This window comes from Phacochoerus africanus, chromosome 5 (genome assembly GCF_016906955.1).
Source record: "Phacochoerus africanus isolate WHEZ1 chromosome 5, ROS_Pafr_v1, whole genome shotgun sequence".
Classification (NCBI taxonomy): Eukaryota; Metazoa; Chordata; class Mammalia; order Artiodactyla; family Suidae; genus Phacochoerus; species Phacochoerus africanus.
In genome coordinates, this window is record NC_062548.1 from 48,659,823 (window position 1) to 48,686,871 (window position 27,049).

At 48.6% G+C, this 27,049-nt stretch overlaps 1 long non-coding RNA gene across 2 annotated transcripts in view; it reads left to right on the forward strand.

Annotated features, from left to right (window-relative positions):
• The first annotated feature begins 6,582 nt into the window (after positions 1-6,582).
• LOC125127725 (uncharacterized) overlaps positions 6,583-27,049 on the forward strand; it is a 155,954-nt gene continuing 135,487 nt past the window's right edge. Inside the window, exon 1 of one of the 2 annotated variants that reach the window (XR_007135041.1) lies at positions 6,583-6,772. This is a non-coding gene — a long non-coding RNA (uncharacterized LOC125127725). The remainder of the gene's footprint in view (positions 6,773-27,049) is intronic. The other variant, XR_007135040.1, reaches the window with a different exon arrangement.

Consider the following 27,049-nt stretch of genomic DNA (forward strand, 5'->3'; position numbering starts at 1 on the left):
CAATTTTAAAAGTTGCATCCAGAACATAAAAAGGAAGCTCAAACTGAACAGTAAGAAAATCATTCAATTAAAAAAGCATGCGGGAGTTCCCGTCATGGCACAGTGGAAATGAATCCGACTAGGAACCATGAAGTCGCGAGTTTGATCCCTGGCCTTGCTCGGTGGGTTGAGGATCCTGGCGTTGCTGTGGCTGTGGCATAGGCTGGCAGCTACAGCTCTGATTAGACCCACAGCCTGGGAATCTCCATATGCCGTGGGTACAGTCCTAAAAGGACAGAAAAGACAAAAAAAAAAAAAAGCATGCAAAAGATTTGAGCAGACATTTCATCAAAAAAGATACACAGATGACAAGAGAGCACATGAAACGTGATTCAACAGCATTAGTCATTATGGGAATGTAAATTAAAGTCACTAGGAGATACCATTACACACCCACTAGAACAACTAAAATGAAAAATAGTGACTATAGCAGCGCTGACAAGCATGCAGGACAACTGGTCCCTGATATACGAATTAATGGGGAAGCAAAATGCATGGCATGGGCACTCCAGAAGACAATATGGTAGGTTTTTTGTTTTTTGTTTTTTGTCCTTTTAGGGCCCGCACCCTCGGCATATGGAGGTTCCAAGGCTACGGGTGTAATTAGAGCTGTTGCTGTCGGGCTACACCACAGCCACAGCAACACCAGATCCAAGCCACGTCTGTGACCTACACCATGGCTCATGTCAATGCCAGATCCTCAACCCACTGAGCAAGGCCAGGGATAGAACCTGCAACCTCATGGTTCCTAGTTGGATTCATTTCCGCTGCACCAAGATGGGAACTCTGTGTATACACACACACACATGAAAAAAAAAAAAAAAATATATATATATATATATGTATATATGTATATATACATACATACATATATGAAATAGGTATCCCACTGTTGGGTATTTACTAGAGAGAAATGAAAACTCATGTCCCTGCAAAAACCTGTACATGAATGTTCACAGCAGCTTTCTTTGTCATAATGAATTATGGCCCTCAATGGGAGAAGGGATAAAGGACTTGTGGTATATCTATGTGTTGGAATAACACTTAGAAATAAAAAGGAATAAATATTGATAGACTGTTTTGGTTGCCGAGTAGTACTTCTGCATCCCCAGTCCTGTCCCAGCAGAGCCCAGGAAGTGCTTGCCCAGCCCTCCGCATGGCTGGCCTGCCCAGCAATTTGCAGATAGTGGATCATCCCCTGGAGTGCAGCCTCGCAGAAAGCGTGCTTCATCTCACTGGTATTTTCCCAGCAACTTTCCTTTTGGGGCACAGGGCTTGATCCACCATCCAACCATTGACATTTCTCTCTAGTCATTTCCTTCCCTTTCTTCTACATCCCCAAATCCTGCCTCTCCGTCCCTTGAAGGCATCACACTACCTTAGTGATAAATGTCACCTCCATATCAAAAGAGACATTAGTCTTGGCACTAATATTTATTTATTTTTTGGCCACAGGTGCAGGATGGCAGTATCCTGTTCCAGGGATTGAACCCACACCATAGCGCTAAACTGAACCCCAGCAGTGACAATGCCCGATCCTACCTGGGAAATCCTTGGCAGTACTATTTTAAGGTTTGTAATAGAAAAACTAGAATTGTGTAATACTTGTCACTGAATTTTAAAAATTGATGTCACTTTTCTTTTACGACAAATGATGAAACATTTGGGTGTGGAAGAGGCACATGTGGGCTCTCCCCTCTGCTGGTCAAGGTCATCTGCTGTCTATGCCAGGCCAAACCCTCCCCTTGAGGGGAAGATTTGGTCCTGCCTCCTACTCCAGTAAGTTCTTTTCCCTCTGGTTCTCTCCTGCATCATCAGTTTTTTCCCTTCTAGTAAATCATTTCTTTCAGTGAATATATAGATGAGCTATTATTTCTTTCATCTTAGCAGAAAAGGAAATTTATCTTGACCTTATTTCCCTTCCTTTTTTTTTTTTTTTTTGGCTATACCCATGGCTTGTGAAAGTTCTGGGGGTTGAAACCAAATATGGGCCAGGGATTAAACCCAAGTCACAGCAGTGACAATGCCAAGTCCTTCACCGCTAAGCCACCAGGGAACTCCCTCCCTTCCAGTTTTAGCTTCATCTCTGGAAAGCGGTGTCTCTTCTCACTGTCTTCTGCCTCTCTCACTATTTTCTCTGATTCCACCCAGACCTTCACCTCCTTCCTCCCCAAGAAGACCTCCCCTTGTGGAATCCATGATGCTTTCTGGCCCCCACCTGATGAGACCTCTCAGCAGTGATTCTACCAGTGATCATTCTCTCCTCCTACAGCCCCTTCTCCATTTGCCTTCCCTCCCACCTCGCTGGCCCGTACTCCCCTAAGGCCCCCTCCATCCCCACCACCCCTCCATCCCCTTTGCTGGCTCCTGTCACCCTGACCTCCTAAGTCTGCAGGGTCCCCAAGCTCAGCTTTTGCTTTCTTTGTCTACACTCTTTCCTCTTGGAATGCATCCAGCCTCCTGGTGTTATAGACTAAATTGCATCTAGCTGAAGATGCTCTCTGAGTGGGCCACTGAGCTCAAGTGCCATTGAGGAGGGAAAAACCACTGCCAATTAAACTCTAACCTCCCATTATTGTGACTGCAGATGTCGTTTTGTTCACAGAGTCCCTGAGCTGCTCTGGGGTGAGTGGTGCTGCTTCTCTGCCCCAAGCCCGCAATAGGGGGCAGGGTTCACATCCTTCTCTCTGTTCCTTCCTCCCAGCTCTCTTCATCACCCAGCCTGTGGGATCCTTAGGTGGTCGTAGTACTATGACCAGTCCTTTCACATGTGGCTGTGCAGTCATGACCTGCGAGAACTTACTCCCGGGGGTTGTGCAGTGTACAGCTTGAACAGCTGTATTGTTGCCTGGCTTCACTCACTCCTCCAAGTCTTCTTTCTCTATATATAATCCCCTGTCTTAGACTTTTGAAACTTAAAAAGCAAGAGTGAGATTCCTTAGTTCTGTGCATTCTTCCCTGTCATCCTTGAAGCAGTGGCCATGCCCCTGAGCCCATTGCTGTGGCTGGGAGGATCCATGTCTTAACTGACATGGGCCTGGAGGCCAGTCCTGGAAACAGTCACAAGGCATTTCCTTGTTTTTCATTGCTCAATCAAAATCCTCCTCTGGGTAAGGGGTGGAGACAATTCTAACGGAACGTCAAGGCCGCTACCAGGAGGAGAGGGATGGGATGAATGTGGGGATAACTACGGTGTCTTTTTCATGGAGTCAAAGGCAGGGGAGATGTTTTGCAATCGGAGGGGATGTGAGCCCATGTTTAGGCTCCTGGACAGGAATAGGTTAAGGGTGTTAGAGTGGGAAGGACTATGTTTGGTTGGAGCAAAATCCTAGCCAAGAAGAGAGGTGGGGAGAGGGGAGGGGCCAGATTTGAAATGAGGGACTGGATCTTCTCCCAGGAAGGAGGGTGGTGGTAAGACCTGTTAGTCAGGTGAAGGAAGGACCACTGAGGCTATTTTCTGACCCCTCGTGTCCTGTGCCTGAGGAGCACTGTGTTGGTGGGTGTGGCTTCATGGGACTCTTTGGGAAATGCCAGTAGGTAATTCTACCCCATGCTTGCCATTAATGAGGACCGCTGTCATCTTAAGGGGTGGGTCACTTCAAGGCTAGATTTTTATTTACTTCCCAAATGAATAGAAAGTACCTCTACCTCACACATATCTGCAGAAATGTGGAGAACACATCACCAGGTAAGCAGATGGGTGTGCAAAGATTTTTTTAAAAAGTCCTTTGTAGGAATCCAGGTGGCCTGGTGATTAGGGTGAGGCCTCTGACATCAGATGGCTTGGGCTCACATCTGGGCTCTGCAACCTTGGGCCATCTCCTGACCCTCTCTGTGCCTCAGTTTCCTTGTGAGAAAGTGGGGGTGATGTCACTCCTGTCCTCAATAGGGCTATTTTGAGAACCAGAGATCATAATACCTGTGTGTTTAGGCACGTATGAAATACTCTTAAATGTCAACCATCGGTATTGTTAGAATCCTGAGATAAGCTCGTATGCATTGTCTTCAGACTGTGCTCTGTCTTTAGGATTGAAACTTTTTTTCCGAATTCATGGAAACCTCCATTTTTCCAGTGCTATTGTCATTGGGAAAATAGCATGCAGGTGTTTAAAAAGGGTTTCCATGTAGCCACATTTAAAAGGTCACCATGGGCTCCTTTCTGGTGGACTATGCAGGTGTGAGCCACTTGAAAGAGGACCTATTCTAGAACATTCCACATTAACAATCAGGGGGTGGAGGCGTCGATGTCTTAGAGAATGCTTTATTTATGAATACACTGGGAATGGCCAGCCCCCTCACACGGGATTCCTGTCCCACTTCCTGGCCCAGATGGAAAGACCTTTGGAAGGAGGGTCAGTCTGGATTAAGACACAGAATTCCCGGGCTTATCCAACACCATGAGGAGGACACAGTTCCACCGTCCTTCCACGGTGGCTCAAATTGCTGTCTTGAGCAATTGAAGCAATTGGAGGAGGCCGTGCCGGGGAATACTCTAGAAGTCTCCTTGAAACCTTGTTGCTGAGGAAGAAACAGCTGCTAAAGGAATGAGGCCTCTGGCAGGCCACTTCCGGCAGGAGGGTGTGGCTACCACTTGGAACATACGTTTCCCAACTATTTCACATTTCTTTTATTTGTTCCTGGTGTTGTTTTTCATTTAATATTTTTTTCAGTTCCCCCAGGGATTAATGGGCTGACTTAACACAAGTCTTCATAAGTAAAAGCTGGCTTCCTACATACAGGACAAAAATAACACCTCACAACCCCTGCTTCAACAGCCCCCACAGCTCTTGGCATCAACAGGTGCTTCTCATGAGGCTGCTGGTCCCTCACGGCCTCAGATGTGTCCCTTAGGGACAGGTTGCTCCATCCCCCCTCCCCATTCTCCCCCTAAAGAACATACTGGGAGTTCCAGTCATGGCTCAGTGGGTCAAAAACCTGACTAGTGTCCGTGAGGATGAGGGTTCAATCCCTGGCCTTGCTCAGTGGATCTGGTGTTGCCGTAACTTGTGGTGTAGGTTGCAGATGTGACTCACATCTGGCATTGCTATGGCTGTGGCATAGACTCTCAGCCGCAGCTCTGATTCAACCCCTAGCCTGGGAACATTCACATGTCACCTCAGGTGCGGCCCTAAAAAGAAGGGGGGAAAAAAAAGAAAAAAAAAGGAAAGAAAGAAAGAAAATGCACTGCAATGAACTGCACGTCAAAGCTGTTCTGAAATTCCAGAAAAACCAACAGGCTTTCCACTCTCTTGGGGAAAAAACAAACAAACAAACAAAAAACAAACCCACAACAAAAAACTGTGAGAAATAAGAACATTTGGCCAATTGACTAATAAACTACAGCTTTCCTGGGGACCTGAAAGACTTGATGTTGTCTGACAGAAAATGCTCCTGTTGCCCTGTTGTTAGAACTGAGATCTAGAATAATGAACAGGTATTGTTTTTATCCCCCCTCATAGTATGAATCCAGCTGTAAATGGAGCTTGGTCTCCCGACCCTCCAAGGTGAAGACCCCTGCACCCAGATGCAGCCTGCCTGGGTCTTCCGTCCTCCTCCAGACTGTCATTACTTCATTTGCTCTCTACTTTCGGGCTCTCCCAGCATGGCCCGCACAGTGGCAGGTGCTAGGTCAGAAAAGGTGATGGCACCAGGGCTCATCACTGGTCTTGCGTGGGTCACCCTCCAGAATCCAGGATGGGTCTGATACAACCACAGCCACCCTTCTCAGCTGGCGCACAGGCAGCTCAAGATCACATGGCTTCTGCTCTTCCGTTGCTTCTCATAATTTAAAAACGTGGGAAGCTGCGGAAGGCTGCCCCCCCCACCCCCCCCGCCCTGGGATCATTCCAAAGAAAACTGGGAGGCAAAGGCTCCTCAGTTCTGGAACGGAAACATCCATCAACGGTTTTATTATTATTTTTTAATTTCCAGTGTTATACTTTCATTTCATTCCTTGAGACTTGAATGTTCCAATCTGGCCTACGCTTGAAGTCTGAAAGGTGGAGAGAAGAGATTTTGTAACTCACTCTATCCCAAAGGCAGGACACACACCTTCCAACAGCTTCAAAGAGGTCATGACTTTAGATTGTGCAATTTATTATTATATCAGAGGTAGAAGAAAAAGTGCACTGAAATAAGTATGACCAGGGCAAAGTCACTCCAACCTCCCCACCCTGAAATGCCCTGAAAAGAACCAGAGTTTCCTGCAGGGACTCTGCCATCGGTTACAAAATTTCAACGCACAGTTGGAGATTCAAATGCACATGAGATGCATGCATTTTCTTTCTCTGGCTATTCTCCGATCTCCTAAATAAAGCTTTTCCCGGGGGGGGGGGGCTGCATGAGAGCAGTGGCTGGGTCTGCTTGCTGGGGGTCAGAAAAGCTGTTCTTCCAGGAAAGGCTGCAGAGACCCTGGGAACAGGACCAGCCCAGCTCACAAGTATGAAGAGAATGTCGGGAGAGGAAGTGGTGGCTCTGAGTCAGCATGAGTCATCTCGTTCCAATGAGAATGAAGATTGAGGTGTGCGCCTTTCTCTCTCTCTCTCTCTCTCTCTCTTTTTTTTTTTTTTGAGTCTCAATCGTGTGGACATCACTGGGAATGGAGGGAAATAACTGACTGTATGATCGTTGCTTTTTAAGTTTCAAACTGACATTCCAGGCGGGCTGTGCCTGAGTGAGCATCTGTCTTCAGAATTTCACAGTGGGTTCCTGGGAAGGTGGAAGCCTCTCCCTGGTGAGTATATTTCTGTCAATTTCATGTTCATTTCTGCAGTTTGCCTCAGAGACTTAGCTCTTTGAAAGCTGTGGGGTCTTGGAGCAAACAAGGTGTTGGGCTCAGATTTGGAGGCTGATTTTAGCAAGGTGTCTCAGTCGGCCCCCACCCCCACTAGCTACTGTCTGTGAGCCTGATCGTCTGGAGAACTTTCTGAGTGGTTAATTGTTAAGAATGCTGCTGGTATAGTACGTTGTCTTGGAGGAGACAATGATGCTTGGCTGGTTTAAGCTGTTTGAGACTCCTCTCAGGAGCCAAAGGGAAGTTCAGAGATGGAGGTGGGTGATTTTGTGCTAACCCAGGGGTGCTGAGGTTGGGCTAGCTTCCGCTTCTCAGAGGTGGAGGAAGGACAGCTTCTGAGCAATTTCTAGCCGCGTGGTCTGAGCTGCCCACTTTTTAGTGCAAGAAATACAAGAGAGAGACAGATTTTTGGCTTCTCTCTCAAAGCATGTGAATGATTCCAGGAACTTAATTGATTTTTTTTTTTTTTGCCTTTCCTTAACACTGAAGGTCGAAAACTGTAGTAAAATCAGAAAGAAAATATGCTGGGGGAGGGGGTGGTTTTGGGGGTAGGGGCGAGGATGGGGTAGTTGAATCCCTAAGGCTTGACTTGACCTTGATGTGTTTCTCAAGCCATGACTATTCTGATGAAGCTTAGCTTTACTGTCAAGTAAAATACAGGAAACTTTTTTTTTTTAAATGTCATCTGGTTACTGTAAGTGAAACGGTTAAAATGTCATAAATACCTTATGATAAACATTTTTCAAATTTGCTTAAAAATCTGCACATCAGTAAGCAGGGTATGACAGAGGGCTTTTTCAGTACAGTCATTTGAGAGCGTGGGCTTCCTGGGTTAATAATGAGTCAGCACCTGATTTCTAAAATTGGAGCTGCTAAGAGAACATTCGATCTGCCCCCAATGCAGTGCAGTGGCTGCCAGGCCCCTCTAGGAGAATCTGGCTGTTGGGTGTTCAGTTAAAACCAACCTGTTCTGGGGAGCCCTCCAGCTTCTGTCTCAGCTCTGCTGTATGTGGCTGGGAGGCCCCTATGCTGAGGGGTCCCTCTGTGCCAGGCCCACCTTCTTTGGCTGATGTGGATGAATTTAGGTTGTGCCGTGATGGAATTGGTTGAGCCTATGGTTGTTGCAATGAGAAACCCAGAGTTTATAAAGGGTTAAGGGGACGCGGGGCTGAAGTTGGTGCGTCTAGTGTCCCGTGACGTTCCACTGGCTGAGGGACCCAGCAAGAGTGGTGGTCATGGTCACAGCAGGAGCTTTGAAGCCTGCATTCTGCAGGTGACCCATAGCATGGGAAAACAGTCAGCTTAAAAGCAGAGAGCAGGATTCCGAGGAAGCAATCTTCCCTCAAATGTGACTCTTCTCATGTAAAATGAGAAAAATATTAAGAAGATTTAAAAAAAAAAAGAAAAAAGAGAGAGAAGCTGGGGTTGCAGACTAACAGCTCAAGGGCCAAATGCGGACCTGTTTACCTGTTTGAATCCATCCTCCCACTAAATTCTGCTGGCCTGGGCTGCATTGCTTTTGTGTGTTCTGATGACTGTGAGTGGAGGGTCCCGTTTTCTTTGGCACGCAGATCCTGATGAACCCTTGTGTCCCAAGGCTCCAATAGCCTTGGGCTTCCGGACCCTGACACTGCCCACCTCAGAGGGCAGCTAGGAGGACTCAGGAGCCAGCACTTGCCAAGCATCCAAGTGTGTAGACCAGGCTGTGGACACCAAAGGGACCCCCTCAGTAGCTCTACTCGTTTCTCTTCTTACCTGCTCTCTGAAGGTCTCTGGACTGGCTTGTGGCCCCTGAATCAGTGCCTTGACTTTCTGAAGCAAGATCTTGTGATTCCAATGGGATCAGAGCAGTGTCCCAAGGCTGAGTCACAGCCGTATGCGTGTCGATTTGGGGCCTCAGCCGGGCAGACACCAGGGGTTGCCAGGGTGGGGGAGCTGCCCAGTCTATCTCTCTTAGGGAGTAGTCTTCATAAGTGCTCAGAGAAATTGCCATCTTCCCAGAATGAAGAGCCCCATAAGAGGAGAAATGCCTTAGGCGCTACCTCTGTGCTCTGTGTGCACCCGCCTCTTCTCCTGCATCTCTGAGAACATGCCAGGTACCTGACGTGTGTTTACAACCGGGTGCCGTGTCGTGAAATCCTCCTGGATAAGCACGGTTAGGGGAGTGGCTTTGAGGAGGCTGATTTTATCCCAGACACTGATTGTGTTCTTTCACGTAGGATTCAGTCAGGCAGTTGTGTGGCTGCTGAAGGTCCATTCAGCTCTTACCCGTGAGACATAAGCCTGGGGCGAACTGCCGTTTGGTAATCAGGAGAGTCATCTTAAGAGGTCAGAGATAAGGCCACTGAATACGTCTGAAAAGAGAGCATTTATTAATATGATTTGCTGCTTGGCCATATTTTTTTAACTACCCAGAGATGCTGATTCTAGGCATGGATGCAGGCAGGGAGTCACGAGGAGACATTCTATGGGAGACACTGAGCAGAGACGTTTGAAAAGGACATCTAGGGCCAAAAGAGAATGCTGACAGTTGGATGACATTTGAAAGCTGCCTGGTGCCCTATTGTCACAGCGCCCTCAGCCTGGGGACTGGCCCTTGGCTTGCTGGCCTTGTCCCCCACTCTCCACTCCTCATCAACAGCTGCACTTGGGCTGAGCGGTTTCCATGGGACCCGACAGGTGCCCCCACCTCTGCTTGCTGTTTGGCCATTTGGGCAAGTTTCTCCACTTCTTGGTGCCCTACCTCCTCTTCTGGAAATGGGAATATGAGAGCACAACTCCCTGGGTCCTTATAGAGATTGGTGATGATCAGCACACGGTTACAAGGAGACTCAGTAACTGTTAAGTACACATTCACTGATTCAATAGACCTAAACACCTTCCCATCTCTACCTGGGCCCTGAGCCCCGTGGGTGTCTATAACAAATTGGCTCTCATGCCCATGAAGTGAGATCCTGTCTGTGTCATCGGCTACATGTCATGTTCTGCATCTGCAGGACATTTATTGATTAGGTAAAAGGGAAGGCCTTCTTGGTTCTCTCCAGGAACACCTGGGTTTTTAGATGTCATTACCACCATTATCACCATCATCGTTGTCTTCCTTGTCCTTAATATCATCACAGCAAGAACAGCTCCCGATTCATTCACTCTCAACCACATGGTAGTAACTTTCTGTCCAATACCTTTAACCCCCTCCCCCCAACACACACACACACACATACATACATACATACATACATACATACATACATACCCACCCCGGAAAGTAGGAAGGATGACCGGTTACTCAGCTCCCCGGAGGAACAGGATTCCCAGGCAGGTGTATCAGGCAGAGCAGTTGCTTTAAGGAGTGCATCGGTGATGGGAGAGCTCTTTCCTCCCATCAAGAGGAGAGTCAGGAAGAGCAGGGGGCCAGGAGGTTTCCATGCATAAGCCAGCAACCTGAGGCCACAAGCCAGAAAATACAGGACCACTGAACACAGACCGGCCCCTAGGGTGGAAGCAGCTGGATTCTGTACCCATGCTTCCTGTCTAAAGCCAGCTACAGTCAACTTCTGGTTATTTGAAAATCATCATAATATATGGAGGTGACTCATATTGAAAATATTAAGTAAGATACACTTAAAACAAAAACCCCGGGGGAACATAACATGGCCTTTCCTGGTTGATTCCGGAGATATTTAAGATCATGCAGTGCCTCAAAAGCCAAACCTTCTGCAGGGGGTCCAAGAGAAGTACCCAGTGTGTCCCTTTGCTCTGCCTGCCTTCTCTAGCCCCGCCCCATCCAGGAAAGGCCCCCAGTGCTTTGTGCATCTCCTTTCTGAGTTTAGGCTTGCAGGCTAAGGGCTGGCTCCGTTGTGGCAGTCAGTCAGTCAAAATGGTGCCACTTTGTGGGGAAGTGTTTTCCTGCAGCTGCCTCTTGTACCCTAATCCAGAGGACCCTCTGTCCAGTACTGGGTGAGGCCCTGAGATGTTGGGTAGGGTTTGGGCTCCTACAGGGTGCAAGAGGGTTCTGTTTAGACCACAGAGCACAGGCAAGGAGAAACCATCAACAGATCAGAAGGAAGTTGAGGCTACAGGAAGGAGAGGTGGGTGGGGAGACTGGGCTGGTCTCAGAGGATTCCTCCGATTAAAAAAAAAAAGCACAGAAAACCTGGTTGTATTGCACTATGTATAATCCAAAAAGCTAATGGTGTTGACCATTCTCATCCATTATGGTTTTCTTGCCTGTCTTTTGCTTTCAGGATTGACTATCCTGCAAGCGAAGTCTTCTGCTGCTTGGGCTTTTCACCTTTCCATCTACCCCATCCTTTTGAAAACTGATCATATTTAAAATATTAGAATGTTTAATGATGGCAGAAAAAAATGTATCATTTTAGCTATTCTCACTGGACAAATCATTTACAGAGTAAGAGAGGGATTGAGGGGTTTCTAATAGTTTAGCCAGATATAAAGGGAAACTTTACAAAGTAGTAGTGCATCCAGCAAGTGTTAGATGTAGTTGCTCTCAGACAGAAAAAGACAGAGCAGGCTGTCCAGGACAAAGGGCAAAGGGCAGTCTGTTCATTCATGTGTCTTCTCTGCCATCCTTAACATTAGCTTCCTTCCTTGGGTCTTATGAAGGCTGCTGGAGATCCAGCCATCACTTCTGCATTCCACACATGAGGAAGGAGGGGAGTGGGGGGCAAAAGGCTAAGCGTCCTAGATGTCTGTCTCCTTTAAAGAGCCTTCCTAGCACCCCCAACTGACCCTTTCTGCCTATGTCTTGCCTTGGCCATGGTCTCTGAAGAGGATCCTGGGAAATGGTTTTTGACCAACAGGAAATGGGGTTGTTGACCAACAGGAGGTGGAGGAGAAAGGATATGAGATGGGCAACCAGCAGATGTGAGATAACCATGTTCCTCTCCCTGGAAGTATCAGGAGGGTTACATGGCTTCATGGGCTGGAAACAACTTGGAGGGGGGCACGCAAAGGGACAGAAAGCACTTGTTTGATTTTTTTTTTTATTATGTCTAAATAGAATCATGCAGCTATTTCTCATTTACCCAGTAACACAATGAGGACCCTTTGTTTATGGAGTGCTGACTTGTTGCCACGCAGGGCTCTGCATGATCTCACTTAGTGTTCAGAGAACTCTGTGCAGCAGATTCCGTCAATTATTGTGCCCTCCCTGCCCCCTCCCCATCCAGACGAGGAACTTGGGACACAGAGGGATTTAGGGAGATGCCTAAGTCCACACTGTTAGCGAGAAGAGGAGCTTGGCTTTGAACTCCATCGTCTGGTTTTGGACCCAGTGATGCGGGGTGAACTGGAAGACAAGGTCTCCCTTATTCGCAGCTTTCTGGTGAAATAGACATAAACCTGATAAGGTCAGACCATGGTGGATGCTCCAGGAGACTGGCCCAGGGAGGTGGGGCACTCACCTCCAGCAGCATCTCCTGCCTAGAGAAGACACACTGTAGAATGGGTCCAAGCTGAGCGCTCTTCCTCTGCCGGGACACACCAGGAATCTCAGCTATGTCTGAGCTCATGACTCACCCCTTTCCTCCAAGCCAGCTCTTCCAGAGAACTCAGTCGGTTGGGCTTCCGAGTCTGGACCACACCCTTCCTGTCCTGGCCGCAGCCAAGGAAACTGCCCAGACCTGGCTTCCGAGGCTGGGCGAGGAGGTTCCAGCAAAGAGCAGGATGGCTCAAAGCGAAGAGGTTGGGCTCCAAGGACCTGTAATTTATTCGCATCATTCAATCTGATCCCAGCCTGGAGAGGGTGAAACTACATTCTCCCCTTCACACAAATGCCTGTTATCTAGTGACACCATCAGGGCCAGGAGGATGTAGGAAGACAGGAGGGGTTTGGAGGAGGGGGAGTGTTTGCTATTACTCTACCTTTGACCTAAGTCCCCTCCTGTGCCTTCTTGCCCTGCACCATCTCAGGGCCTTCCTCCTCCAGCCTCCTGAACAAATAAGGTGGCCAGTGGAAGGCATAGTCAGTAACGGGTAATTGGGTACATTAGGAAAGTTCCTTAAAGGACCTTGATATCCAAGAGGCTTAACCATTATCCCCTACTTCCCTCCTTCCTCCTGTGTGGAATGCACAGGTGATGGCTGGAGATCCAGCAGCCTCCCTGAAGCCATAAGGCAACTTAGAGGAAGGAAGCCAGTGCTGAGGCTGGCAGAGCAGGCAGATCGAGCAGGTTTGGGAGGCCAGGAGCTTTGCCTGGGGATGTGACTATATTTGGAGTGAGTTTACCTGCATGATAGAGGGAGGTGGGAGAAATCACTGCTGAAATTCAATCTGTAGCTCAACTAGGAGGGTCTGTCAGGATGTCAGAGTCCCTTCTGCATGGAGCTGCCTTTTGTGTTTCAGGTTTAGCAGTCAGAGGCTCAGGGCTGCAGAGTAACTTCATGAACCTCATGTGCTCTGTTCTCATGGCCCCTTCCTGAGGACAAAAACCATTCCCCCCCAAAACATACAATGACTGTCTTGGTACAAAGATGCATGTTACCCAGACTGGGTTTATTAGTATATATTTATTTTCAATATACTCAGCTTCTTCTTTTAATTTGAAAATAAACTAAAACATTTTAAGAGTATTATGGGCCCCAGACCTTGTCTCTCATGTATACGATGCCCAAGTAGACCCTGGGAGGGCCTCGGCATGGTGACCTCCTGCCCTGGACTGTGGGTGATCCTCTGGTCTCTGGCTGATCCCCTGGACTGTGGCTGATCCCCTGGACTGTGGGTGACCCACAGCAGTGCCTCTGAGGATGGCAGGCAGGTCTGGCCTATTGTGTGTTGCTGGTGAGCCTCCAGTCAGGTTTGGAGATGATGGTGTAGGTTTTCAGAGAAGGACTCTCAGAGTGGATCCAGCTACTCTCCTCTCCTCCTCCTCCTGTAATGGCTCTACTTGCTCAGTTGATTTGTTCAGTGGGCATGGGTTTCGGTCTACAAAGCTAAGGTATCAAAACTAGAACACTCCTTTATTCCCTAAATCTCTAAATTATATAAAATCTGTTCCAGGCTCACCCTGTCTCTGCTTTGGCCCCTCAGCCCAGCAGCTGGGGAATTCAAGTTCAGTCATTATTAGGGATCCTTGTCGGTCCTGGTATCATCAAACAATCTCGGGGGTGACATGGTGCCAGAAAACCAGGGAGGCCACTGCCTCAGGTGGCTGCCACCACTGCTGCTTCAGCTCTGGAAACTTGGCAGAGGCAAGGCCCCAAAGCTCCTTAGGGCCCTGCTCCAGCCCATTGTCACCCACACGAACCAGGGGTCAGTCCCCTGACCACGGCTTCCTACTAGAGATGTGCCACTCTTCCTGCGGCCTTGGTGTGAGTGCCCAGCCTCTGCAGCTGCCCTCAGCAGTGTCCAGAGGGGCCCCTCTGTGCCCTGTCCTGCCTGCTGCCGGCTGCTGGGCCTCTTCTAACCTGCACTTCTGTCTGGGCCTGGGGGGCCAGAAAGAGCTGTGATACCAGAGGAAGCAGAACATGCCTGGGGGGCAGGAGGGACCTGTGGAAGTCACACAGTGTCTTCTGTGGCATCCTTAGCCCTCCAACTACATTGTCCAACAGGGAGCCACACCCACACATGGCTAGTGTGACTCAGGGTCCAAATTAAACAATTTTTTTTTTTCATTTCAGTGAATTTAAATGTAAGTGCACAAAGCCACATGTGGCTCGTGGTTACTCTGTTGGATGGCACAGACTTAGAGCTTGTTTTCCTAATCTGGGCGGTTTTGACAGTCAGGCCATCACCACGAAGAGGGATGTGGCTCTGGGGTGCAGGTGGTGGGTTGGACAGTGTGTGCCCTCTCAGCTGGTCCCCAGAGGGTGGGTGGCCCTATCAGGTGGAGAACCCCTTAGCCAGGGGCTGTGGGCTGGGCAGATGGGGGTCCCAGGCCTCTACTACTAGTGGCCACAAGCGCAAGCCTCAGTGTCCCCATCTCTGGGGGATAAAACCCCAAGTGACTCTCAGGGCCTCAAGGGTGCGGGGTGAGGGTCTTGACCGGGAGGATGGGTGCCTGACATCTGCAGCTTTTTGGAGGGGTGGGGCCTCAGCTGAGAAGCACACAGCCAATTCTATGCTTATGGAATCTGATGATGAACTTGGGGGTAGGCATCCTTAGTTTTGTTTGTGTAAAGCCATTTCAGGGACTAACCAGATTGGCCTAAGGAAACCTCAGGCGTGGCTCCTATCACTGTCCTTCTACAAATTCCCCAAGAGTGTTTTAACTTTTTTTTTTTTTTTTTCCCCTTAGGGCCCAACCTGCAGCATATGGAAGTTCCCAGACGAGGGGTTGAAATCAGAGCTGCAGCTGCAGGCCTACATCACAGCCACAGCCACAGCCACAGCCACACAGCCATGTCTGTGACCTACACCGCCACTTGCTGCAACGCTGGATGCTTATAACCCACTGATCAAGGCCAGGTCTCAAACCTGCATCCTCATAGGTATCAGTCAAGTTTTTAACCTGCTGAGCCACAATGGGAATGCCTGACCCTTTTGACTTTTTTGAGAGAAGCAGTCAATGGTGTCCAGCCATCACTGACAAGAAACATACAAGCAGTGGGGAGAGGAGCTGAGTGGGAGGAAGAGGCTAAGCCATGCCCTGGCCCTGCAGCTCTCAGCCAGGCACAAGCCCATTGGGGCACAGATGATGTCCTTGAGCACGTGTGGCCATAATTTAACACATTCATTAGCATCCACTGAGCCATTATTTGGTCCTCTAAACTGCTGAATTATGACATGAGCCCCAGCTTCTTTCATGCCAGAGCCCTTCCAACTGTATGGGTGTAACCACGTGGGTTCAAGCTCTTCCTTCTCTGCACAGTTCCTTAAAGATTCATCGTGAAGTGAGGGGTTCAGTGACATTGACCCTGTGCTGCCCTCTTTGGCACAGACTGCAATTTTCTTTTTTCTTTTTTTTTTAGGGTGGCATCCACGGCATATGGAGGTTCCCAGGCTAGGGGTCAAGTCAGAGCTACAGCTGCCAGCCTACAACATAGGCACAGCAACGCAGGATACGAGCCACGTCTGTGAGCTACACCACAGCTAACGGCAATGCTGGATTCTTAACCCACTGAACGAGGCCAGGGATCGAACCCTCATCCTCATGGATCCTAGTCAGGTTCCTTGTGGCTGAGCCACGACGGGAACTCTGGGACTGCAATTTTCTGATGTCCCTCTTCACTAGAGCACCACACCCTCCCTTCTAAGGGATGCTAGGCTGTTTTTGGCCAGCACACCCGTCTGTTGGACCCACAGTTGGCTGTCTCCCCTGCATCCATGTGGGGACATGTTTAAAGGCACAGCTCTGTCATTTTGACTTGCTAATTTATTTTTGATTTTTTTTTTAAACAGAAGTAAAATTATGCATTCTCTTTAGTTTGATCTTCTAGAGGTGGCCCATATATTAGCTAAATAAAATGTGAAGCTTGACATCATCTGCCAGTTGCAGAGATAGTCCCTTTATATCTCCCCTGGAAGACCTCTTGTATCAGTGTAGACCAAGAGCAGAGACCTGTGGCACTCCACTAGTGACTGACTTCAAAGTTGCCAGCACCTCACCAAATAGAAGCAGCTGACCTTGCTGCACAGGTTTCAATGATGTGGATGAAAGGATGATGAACATATAGTCAAATATGCAATGTGATCCCATAGACACGGAGGCAGGTAGTGATAATGTAGCTACTCAGACTTCTGATGGCTCTCCTTCTCTCCCTTTCTCTCTTTTCCTCATCCCCAGGCAGGGGGAACTTTTGGCAATGCAAGCTAACCCTTGGGTATCTGTGTAACAATTAGATACTAGGAGCAAGTTGCCTTAAACTTCTAGAACATTTGAATGCTCAGCTGTCAGTCATCGCTGTTTTAGTCGCTTCATACAGCGACATCCTCAGAGTTTGTGGGTTGGATGCATTCGATTTGCTTCAGATTTGCCTTTCAAGCTGGAGCCCCTGAGCCCAGCCTGACAGACGGGTGGCTGACTGTGCGCGGTCCCTTTGAAGTCCCCAGAAGTGCCTGCTCTGGGGTAAGCTCTGCGGAGGGAGAGGTGAGACTCAGAATGAGTGCAGACTGCCACCCAGCAGCACAGGAGGTGACTGCAAACCACGAGGTTCTGCAGGAGAAAGCGGGTCTCCCAGGTTCTAACTTCTGGTCCAAAGTGGGCATCACCTGCGTATGTGTTTACCAGCTGAGTCGATCACCGCAGGCACCTGAACAGAATAGAAATGGCCACTAAAGAGGGGGGATTCTTTTTCCAAAACCATATCCAGATGAAAGCCATTTAGGAGCATCCGAGTACATTATTTCTGAGGGGAGACAACTTTTTCTGTAACTTCTTTGCAAGTGGCTCTCTGATGGCTGCAGGGAGTCTCACCGGAAGCCCTCCTGTTGGTCAGCAATGGGGAGGATCCTCCCGCCATGGGCACCTCTCAGGTGGCACCTGGAAAGGGGCGCATGGGGGCACTGACCTTCAGCTGATGCTTCTCAGCATCTCTTGAGATGACCATACAGAATGTCTCTTTCGATCTGCACATGTAGTGACTACAGAATAGGGTTCCCAGCTTTAATTTGTTTGTAGAAGTCTCGAAAATAAAACTATGAAAAGATGTCCAGTGAAAAACACATTCCCACCAGTCTCCCCTCTGGTTCCTACTGGTCCCTCCACCCCCCATCATCCTATTCTTAGTTTCTTATGTATCCGTCCAGAGTTTCTATATGCAAATATAAGCACGTAGTTGAATGAGCCTTTTTCTTTTCTTTCCTATTTTCCGCAAAAACTGTCACAGTCATTTTTGAAACCACTTTTGTGTGTGGAGAGAATGGGCTTGCGGACTCCAAGCTCAGCGGCTCTTGTTTGGGGCTGCCAGGTCTCGGGGTTCAAGTGGGGCTTGCCGAATGTCCCCTTCTCCCATGTCCTGCGGGTGGGGCCCTGAGCTTGTCCAGGCGACAGGTGGGCAGACCCTCCCGTGCTGGGAAGTCATACATGTGTGGGCTGTGGTGCCCAGTGAAGCCTCAGGGGACCCCAGGGGGCAGTTGTCATCATTGGAGTCAGGCTGTTCTAAACCACGTTCCCTGGGGCTGCGTCTCCACTCCCGAGGTGCCGTCTGGGAACCGGGTGGGGGCTAGACAAAAAGAGTAGGAACTCCGATTCCCTGTCCTTCCTGAGGGTCCAGGACCCCCAGTCACCGTGACCCCCGACTGTATTTACAAAACAGACAGATGGGGAAATGGAGACTGAGGATTCAGAAGAATTCATCTCAGGATTCTTCTGAGAAAACCACCCCCAACCAGTGAAAGTCAGGGCTCCTGCGGTGGGAGAAGGGGCCACAAGCAGCCACGCTTGGCTTTTCATGAGCACTGACTTGGGGCCAGCGTCTCACATGCTGTAACTCACTGAACAACCCTAAATCATGGTCCCCATTTCTCTGAGAGGAAACAGTGCCTGAGTCACCCAGCTGACATGGGGGGGAGCCAGAGTCCAGGCCAGCCAGTTCCCCAAGGCCATGGCCACACCGGCTTCTCAATGGACAGTGTCTTCGCTGCAGCCCTGGACCTGGATTTTACCCATGGGGTTAGGGGATAGAAGGCAACAGGAGGTTCAGGGTGGCCGACAGCTTTGCCGAGGGACAATGGCCTGGCCCTTCTGTCCATCCCTGTCCCTTCCAGATGCCTGGCTGGCCAGCAGCCTTGCTCAGGACCGTTTTCACCAGCAGCAGAATTTTGAGTGGCCGGGATCCCACACTTTTAAGACCTTTCGTTTGACTCCTTCTCAGTGTAGACATTGACACCTGATGACGACGGAAGAGAAAGCAGACTGCAGGTGTTTATGAAGACGGGAACTTATTTTCAGGGGAATGAGTTTTGGGGGAGAGATGGGCAGAATACAGGGACAGGGAAAGTGAGTAGGAGTCCGACTTTGTGAGTCACCATGGAGGCCTCTGGGCGGGTTATGGGTTGAGCGGTGTCTCCCTCAAATTCACATGTTGATGTCCGACCCCCTCCCCCCACCCAGTAACCCAGAACGAGACCTTATTTGGAAAGCCTGTCATCGTAGGTGTAGTGAGTTAAGATGAGATCATCCTAGAGTGGCATGGGCCCCTCATCCATGATGGCTGGTGTCCTACAGGAGGGGGACATGTGAGGGGCACGCACACGGGGAAAAGACCATGTGAAGGTGGATGTGATGTTGCCACAAGCCAGGAAGTACCGGGAGCAAGGGGGGAAGGCTTGGAACCGATTCGTCCCTGCAGCTTTCAGAGGGAGCACGGCCTTGGAGCACCTTGATGGCATACTTCCAGCCTTTAGAACCATGAGGTGATATGTTTCTGTGGTTTGAGTCCCCGCGTACGGCAATTTGTGATGATGGCAGCTCTAGGAAATGAACACACGCACGTCCTTAAAGATGCTGAAAGCTGCTGCTCCAACCAGGTCCTCATCTGGGTCCAGCTCAGCACAGATCAACCTCAAGAAGCACCTGCTGACAGTGGATGAGTGGATGATGGATGCAGTAATCATGTCTTATTTAGCAAATAAGATGTTTGCACTTTGTTCTAACTTTTCCAGATCTGCCGAGACACAGAGACTGAAAAATGGAATTTGGTCTTTCTGTTTGCTTTGAAAAACTTTTTTTTTTTTTTTTTTTAGGGCCACACCCTCTGCATATGGAGGTTCCCAGGCTAGGAGTTGAATTGGAGCTACCGCTGCCAGTCTACACCACAGCCACAGCAGTGCTGGATCCAAGCACTTCTGTGACCTACACCACAGCTCATGGTAATGCCAGATCCCCAACCCACTGAGTGAGGCCAGGGATCAAACCCGCAACCTCATGGTTCCTAGTTGGATTTGCTTCCACTGCGCCATGAAGGGAACTCCTAAAATTTTTTTTGAAAAGGAAAGAAAATGAAAGACATGCTTCATCTTTATGTGTAATGGGATCAATGCTCTGTCCACTGAGGCAGCTATGGTGTGCGTCCCCCCTAGGGACAGCCCGAGACTGAGCCACGGTCTCCACGTGAGCAGAGAGCACCATCGAACCTCACACCCGAGAGCCTCCCCGACAGTAAAAACTTTCACCCACATTGTCCTTTTCTGTCGCCTTTCTCTTCCGCCAGCATTCGCATGCCATCACGCCACAGTCACAGGCCGAGGGCAGGGGCTCCTAGTGGCTGGGAAGTCACATTTTCTGTGGGGACTTTTTGCCACATTTCCTAGTTATTGAATAAGGGTGTCTGTGAGCCTCCCATAAACATGGGTTTGACAAGCAGTTCAGAAAAACAGGAACCATCAATTCATGAGAACTTCAAGAAAAAAATAGTTTAAAGAACTGAGAAGTTGCCACCTTATAGTGAAAGAATGTCAGGTTTGGGAAATGACAAAAGTGAGCAATTTTCACCTCGAAAACCCAGTGGAATCAGTTACACAAGTCGTAACCACACACAAACACAGGCATTTCTTATAATTTCAGAGCATTTACAGTCAAGAAGCTTCTTTCAGAGTATTTCATGGAAAGTTATTTTAGTAGCAAGGGGAGACTTCAGCCGTGATTATTCGTCAAAAGAGTGAAACCTTGACTTCAAAGTCAGGAGACAGAGGAGCCCAGACTCAGAACAGAAGGTGACCGGCAGGGTGGGTGCCCACGTGCCCAGCCCCAGCCTTGGGCATCCTGCCAGCCCCCAGGATGAATCTTTGTCTGGGCAGGGCCCCTTCCCTACTCCCAGGGCCCCCTGGCTGCCACAGTGTGTTATGAGTGCCAGCTTTCAAAGTTTTATTTTATTTAAATTAAAAAAATTACAGTTGATTTACAATCTTGTGCCAATTTCTGCTGTATAGCAAAGTGACTCAGTCATACAATGTATATACATACATTCTTTTTTAATATTCGTCTCCATCATGGTCTGTCCCGGGAGACTGGTTATAGCTCCCTGTCCCAATACGACCTCATTGCCTATCGATTCTAAATGCAATAGTTTATGTCTATGAACACCAAACTCTAAGTCCATCCCACTCCCTCCCCCCTCCTCCTCGGCAACCACAGGCTGTTCTGATTGTCTGTGAGTCTATTTTGTAGACAGGTTCATTTGTGCCACATTTCAGATTCCACATATAAGTGATGTCATATGGTATTTGTTTTTCTCTTCAGAGTTGTACATAATTCTTCCAATATAAAATTGAGGGCTTGATTTGAAGCAAAGCAAAAACTTTATGTCAACGATGTTATGTCTGTCGGATGTAAATAGCTTGTTACCTTAAGGTACTCTGAAGAAAATAGAACTGTACCAGGTAAAGGGGGCCTGAGGATAGATGTTCTGTGTGACTGTCCCAGGACAGAGAAGGAGCTCTACTTGGGGACCCTGTGGCAGCACCCACCTGCTGGCCCTGAAGCCAGGAACAGGCTTTAGAAGAAATGTTTAGGGAGAAAGTTATGCCCATCCATATCGTTACTGCTAGAGCTTTCTCTTGTTCCTGTTCAACCATATTTCCTTCCAGTCTTTCCCTCTGTATATATTTAATAATTGCATAAGTTATCTATAACAGAATTAATCTTCTTTAAAATATAGATTAGTGTAATTCACAGAGCACCCTGGCCCTCATTTTTTGTGATCAGCTTACCTTGCCATCATGTACAACTGGTCTCTCATCAGAGGGCTCCGCATTTAGGGATGTCTCTAAAATTTGCCCTCCCTTCTGGAGAATTTTATGGCATAAATCTGATAACATTGTAGCTATCTTTTGAAAAGGGAAAGGTTTAAACCAGCCTCCACAAATGTTGATTTTAAAAACAATGTATAAACTAGCCCTTCTAGGGAGAGTTGGTTTAAAAGAGAGGGCTATAGTTTACTAACTGTTCTTTTTAAAATTGCCTGCTCCTGTTCTTCTCTTTCATTTCCTTCTCTCTTTCTCTCCTGTATCCCTTCCTTTTCCTTCCTTTCTCCCTTCCTTCCTTCCTTTCTTTCATTCATTCTTTTTTTCTTTCTTTCCCTAGTTTCTTTTCCTTCCTTCCTTGCTCCTCCTCCCTGTTTTCCTTGTGGTTTTGTAAGAGCTCTGAGTTTGAAACCTTTCATGTATGACCTGCGAATATTTTCTCCCAGTCTGTGTTGCTTGACATTGCTTGAAGTATTCTGAGTTTGAAACCTTTTCTATATAACTTGTAAATATTTTCTCCCAGTCTACATTGCCTGACTTTGTTTCTTTTTGACGTTTTAAACTTTGTTTCTTGTGTCATATCTTTTACAGAAATACGTCATTTTTCTGTAGTCCAGTCAATCACCATTTTCTGGACCCCCCCCCCGCCCCGTTTTAGCCTGCTTAGAAAGTCTGCTCCCATCTCTAAATTACAAAAATATTCTTTCATATTTTTTCTTCTGGTATTTTGTAATGTCATATTTGAGGTTTGAAATATCAAGTCCATGGGGATTTATTTTTGGGTTTTGTTTTTCTGTTTTTTTTTTTTTTTTTTTTTTTTTTTTTTTGCTTTTTAGGGCGGCACTGCAACATATGGAGTTGCCAGGCTGGGGGTCAAATCGGAGCTGCAGTTGCCCGCCTATGCCACGGCCACAGCAACGCCAGATCTGAGCCAGATTCTTAACCCACTGAGCAAGGCCAGGGATCAAACCTGAATCCTCGTGGATATTAGTCAGGTTTGTAACTTGCTGAGCCACAATAGGAACTCCGATTTATTTTTGTTTTTGATCTAGGTAGGAGGAGGAGTCTAATTTGTCTCTAAATGGCCAGCAGTTTTTCCTAGCACCATTTATTAAGCAGTTCACTTTTTCCTGTTGAAAATACATTTTCAGTTTAATATGTTTTAGGCTGGGCAGCTGGAGGAGGTGACATAGGCGATTTTGGATGGAATATGGGATGCAGGATGCAGGGCATTGATACAATGCCTTTGCCTTTCAAACATCCTGTGACTTTAGAACTCAGGCACAGAGGGATGGGGAGCTTTTAGAGACTGTGAAATAGAGGGATCGGGGCAGCTAACTAGGGACAGATGGACAGTGAACACAGTGGAGGGATAGAAGAGCCTCAGCAGAGGAGAGAAGAAGTCAGTTCTAAAGAGAAAGTCAGTCTAAGGGGAAGTTCGGAATAAACGGGTCCAGCAGGCAGCCAGCTCACAGAAACACAGATGCTCGTGATAGACGCAGGCCTGGCTGTGCCGGTCTCTCCTGGGGGAGACACTTGGGCACTGGGAGAAGCAGGTTCTGACAGATATCTGTGTAGAGAAAATTTATTTTGTTTTGTTTTGTTTTTAGGGCCTCACCTGAGGCATATGGAGGTTCCCAGGCTAGGGGTCAAATAGGAGCTAGAGCTGCCAGCCCACGCCAGATCCAAGCCGCATCTTTGACCTGCACCATAGCTCACGGCAATGCCAGATCCTTAACCCACGGAGTGAGGCCAGGGATGGAACCCATAACCTCATGCTTCCGAGTCGAATTTGTTTCTGCTGCGCAACGTTGGGAACTCCCTATGTGTGGAGAAAATTTGACCTGAACTTGGGAAAGTAGATGTGGTCGCCAGGTAGGAAGGAAGCCTGATTTTTCTGGACCCAAAAAGAAACAGATCAATGAAAAATAACCTCAAGATCGGGGATGGATACGATATAGAAGAAAGAGCCCGACCCCACCAGCATGTGGAGGTTAAGTCAACCCAGATGATTAGAGGGGCCATCCAGGGCTGTAAGGGTTCTTTGAGTGGATGGAAATCTGGAGAGGTCACTCAGAGGGGCTGCCAGAGGGCCCCCTTTCAAGGAAGTCTTTCCAGGAGGCTGGGACAGCTGTCTTGTGACCATGAAGACTTAGGGTGAGACCATTAAGCCCCCAGGGTCCTTAGGAGAGATCAGCTGGACCAACCTGGCGGGCATAAGACCTGCGCAGTTGCACAGGGCCCTGTGCTCAGAAGGTCGATACCTGATTTAATGCGCTGCTGTCACCATCCTGGAATTCTTAAAAGTGTTGGAACCATGGGCCTTGCATGTTCTGAATAGGGGCCTGGACGCAGGTGACAGCTCTCAGCACCTGTGCTGGGAGCCCAGTGCCACCCTGCACACAGTGCTTGGCAAGAAGGAAGGTGGGGTCTATGACAGGTGAGACTCGTCCTTGACCACCTGGACTCTTCACTGCTGCCTTACGTAGCAGCAGGTCCTGAATGATAAAATGTGGCTTCACAGCAACTTATGGAAACAAAGGGGGATGAGGTGGGGAGAGATTTTTGTGGTGAAATTCTGCCTCCATTAAAGACTCTCCAGCCATAGGAGGTGCTGTACTTGGCCACATTCTCTGAGTAGGAAGGACCCACAGAGAAAGGAAGCGGGCAGCAGGAGGCCCAGGCATCCTTCTGAACAGATGGCTCGGCCATACATTTCCCCTAAATGGCTGTCCTTCTAGCACTCAGAGGTCCAGGGGCCAAGGACTATTGTAGGAGACCTCTGTCCCTATTGAGATTGAAGTCATACTCCAGGGGGTGGAGCTGTTGGACAACATTTCCAGTTGATCCCTGGGGTGCCCTCCAGACTGAGAGAATGATGTTTTCTGTTTAGGGTTCTCTCAGCACCTAACAGTGTTCTGCCACTGAGTGGCTGGTCCTCTGTGTGCAAGAGGCACCACCGTGGCCTCAGCATCCAGGACTGAGAGCATACCAGAGGGATGTTTCTGGACTCTACGTGGACCTTTGGCTCAGACACCCCTACTTGGGGGGAAAGTTGCTGTCAACTTCTCAAGAAAGCAACAAGGGGGCCTGATGCCAACCCACATCCCCACCCCAATTCTCCTAAACCAATGGCTCTCAGATGAGTTCTCCTCCCAGATTTCATGGCTGTGACCACTGAGCGCCCACTGAGTGCAGCCCTCTGCAGGGTCCTTGGAATCTGGTAGCTAAATCAGCACGGTGGCTTCTGAAATGAAACAGAACATCTGGCTGCATTTGTGCCTGGAGGAACAGAGGCTTAAAAAAACAAACAAAAAAAAACCCTCTGCTGTTTTCATGTTCAGGCCACCTGTGAGTCAGGTAGTTCTTACTGTGGCAGTGCAGGTCAGGGTGCAGACCACAAATAAATGGTATGCCCCAAAGAGCCTACAGTCAAAGAGAGAATGGGAAAATTCAGGTTGATCCTAGATAATTTTTTTTTTTTTACTGCAGGATTTCTCAGTGCCATTGGTGATGCTTTGTAAATACCCAAAATGGCATAAAGGAAGCAGTGTATATGAAATGTAGATGGTGGAATCCTCCCTTCTTTTATTTCTTGGAACCAGAGTTCCAAAGAATGCAATCTGGGCTAAAACATTTCAGTGTTATAGAAGATTGGAAGGAATATACTAGTGTGGAAGGAATATACTACTGAAAGATAGCTGATGTTGGATTGACATTGAGAAAATGGAGAGTTCTTGTTGTGGTGCAGCGGAAACAAATCTGACTAGTATCCATGAGGATGTGGGTTCGATCCCTGGCCTCACTTAGTGGGTGGGGGATCCAGCATTGCCTTGAGCTGTGATGTAGGTCACAGACGTGACTGTGATCCTGAGTTGCTGTAGCTGCGGTGTAGACCAGCAGCTGCAGCTCCAATTCAACCCCAGCCTGGGAACTTCCATTTGGTCTTGGTGTGGCCCTAAAAGGTGGAAACAAAAATTTGAAAAGATGGAGTTCCTGTCCTGGCGCAGTGGTTAATGAATCCGACTAGGAACCATGAGGTTGAGGGTTCATCCCTGGCCTTGCTCAGTGGGTTAAGGATCCCGTGTTGCCGTGAGCTGTGGTGTAGGTCACAGACGCAGCTCGGATCCAGCGCTGCTGTGGCTCTGGTGTAGACTGGTGGCTACACCTCTGATTAGACCCCTAGCCTGGGAACCTCCATATGCCGTGGGAGCGGCCCTAGAAAAGGCAAAAAAAGACCAAAAAAAAATTTTTTTTTTTTTTGAAAAGATGGGGAAAGATCCTCATTTGGGAGGAGTGGTGTGGTCAGAGCCAGGGTACAGTGCCAGGGGGCCTCCAGGGCTGACGGCCAGAGGAGGAACCTCTATTAAGGGCTAGACGGCCAGATCCCGAGGCAGGGCCTTTCACCTGCTGGCGGCGCATGCGTGTATGCACACCTCCGCATGCGTGGTGGTATTTAAAAGTTTCGCGTAGAAGCAGGGTGACCCGGACCATGGTGGGGAATAAGATGCACACACGAGAGCCGTGATCAAGGTGGAAGTGGCAGCAAGGGAGTTCCCTGGTGCCTCAGTGGGTTAAGGCTCCGGCGCGGTCGCTGCTGTGGCACAGGTTTGATCCCAGGCCTTGGAACTTCTGTATGCTGCAGGTGGCCAGTAAATGAATAAAAAGAGCAGCAGGAACAACTGGCTAAATGAATTATGAAACTCCAGGCTACCCATATCACCACTGACTTTGGAGAACTTAACAGATAGTACCACCAAGGCTCACCTGTATAGACTGTGACCATGTGAGGGTGGGGACTGGGGTAGTTTCTCTCACCCAAGCATTGGGATTATAGAGGGAGTCCATCTTTCCCTCATGTGCATTGGTGCTGAGCAGTACCAACCACAGATGGGAACATCTGGGTGCCAGGTGCCCATCGTAGCAGCTGCCCTGAGGGCCACTGCAGCATGGCCAGCTCCTTCGGCCAGTTGTCTGCGTGGAGACAGCATGGTGATGGGGAGAGGTGGGGAGGGACAGACAGGCGAAATCAGTGTGATGGACGGCTCAGCACTGCTGGTCAGTAACTGCAGAGCCAGGCTTGCACTTCACAAGGCTGATTCCAGTTGGATCCGGTTCTTTTAAACCAAAGGAATTTCTTGCTGTTTGGAACCAGCAAAATCTGCTGCTCCCTGAGCTGCCCGTCCTGGGATCTCACAAATTCACACTTTGACATTCTTAGTAAAGGACTAAGTAGATAGTTCAAACAAGCCCTGTGGTTTGGAAGTCACAGGGTCTGGGGCTTGATGCTTATGCAGGAGACAACATCTCTTAGACCCAGGCTTTATGTTGGGATCAAATGCAGCAGCTCGGAGTTCCTGTCGTGGCTCAGTGGTTAATGAATCCAACTAGGAACCTTGAGGTTGCAGGTTCGATCCCTGGTCTTACTCAGTGGGTTAAGGATCCAGTGTTGCCGTGAGCTGTGGTGTAGGTTGCAGATGTGGCTCGGATCCTGCGTTGCTGTGGCTCTGGTGTAGGCCGGCAGCTACAGCTCCAATTAGACCCCTAGCCTCGGAACCTCCATATGCCACAGGTTT